Below are 1,068 nucleotides of genomic sequence, written 5' to 3'. Positions count from 1 at the left end.
CAACGAAATCACTGGCATTTCTGAGAGGGTGAATATTCTTTAAGGGTCCTTTCATGTATAAAGTAGTATCCCTATTAGCTCCCCTGGTATATATCATCTGTTGTATATACCTGGAGAGATAAAAGAAATTTGCAGGAAATGTGCAAAGACTTTTGCCAAAACTTGAAAAACACATACACCTGTTAGCACATTCCATCGGTTTGTTGTTTTATCTTATTTTATACTCATTATAAGACTCCTCTAGCATGATAATATAACACATCCTTATCTCTTCCATTTGTGTGAGATTAACCTTTAAGCAAATGGATGTTTTCAGAGGAAGCAAAGGAGTAAGGAGTGTAATCTCAGCCTTGGAGGCTTCCTGCTGTTTAATGTAGGCTTACCAGTAATCTTTCACTCATTTACAGTTTTAAAGCCGGGGACTTAAACGAGCTCTGGCCATCAAGAATCATAATATGATATTAGTTGGTCTGTGACTGTTGAATGGGAGACGTGTAGCAGGTTGTTATATATAGCTGCATATGTGTAAGAGTGTGTATCAAAAGTTACGGTGGGTCATGAGGTGGGCGGGGCTATTTGGAAAATTAGTGAAGAAAAGCTTTTACTGGATTAGGTGCTTGGTGAGAGTCACACTACAACATTTAATGACACAGTTTGCCCTTAGAACTCAAATACTGATTATACAATTTAATATTGCTGTGCAGTTTATAATAGAAGATGATGAGCCCAGATGTGGGAGCCCAAAGGAGAAAGTAAATGAATGTTAGATTGTCCTTCCATTTCCTATTAATATGTAAATGAATAGCAGGTAGATGAATAGCTGAAAGTAAATGATGCCTAATTAATCTTATTTTTAGGCCCTTATTTCATATTCCACATTAAAGCTGCGAGCAGCAGTGATAGGACCGTGGCGTCGCGCCTGCTGCCGTGTACGTGTGCCGGGCTCGACTCACTCGAGATGTTTGTTGCAGTCTTTCAGAAAATTCTAATTTGTCTGTTTCATAAACAAGGCACACTTCCTGTGCCTGCTAGACATTGTACAAGAACACATGTTAAGTTTATGTCACA

The 1,068-nt window shown here is 38.6% G+C and overlaps 1 protein-coding gene across 1 annotated transcript in view; it reads left to right on the top strand.

The window, feature by feature from the left end:
• LOC106456418 (SH3 and multiple ankyrin repeat domains protein 3-like) overlaps positions 1-1,068 on the top strand; it is a 130,733-nt gene that overhangs the window by 79,430 nt on the left and 50,235 nt on the right. The gene's annotated exons all lie outside the window — the stretch shown is intronic.

Source organism: Pundamilia nyererei, unplaced genomic scaffold, assembly GCF_000239375.1.
Source record: "Pundamilia nyererei isolate P.nyererei 1_Seehausen unplaced genomic scaffold, PunNye1.0 scaffold00200, whole genome shotgun sequence".
NCBI classification, from domain to species: Eukaryota; Metazoa; Chordata; class Actinopteri; order Cichliformes; family Cichlidae; genus Pundamilia; species Pundamilia nyererei.
The sequence above is the reverse complement of the archived record's forward strand: the minus strand, read 5'-3'. Positions and strand labels throughout refer to the sequence as shown.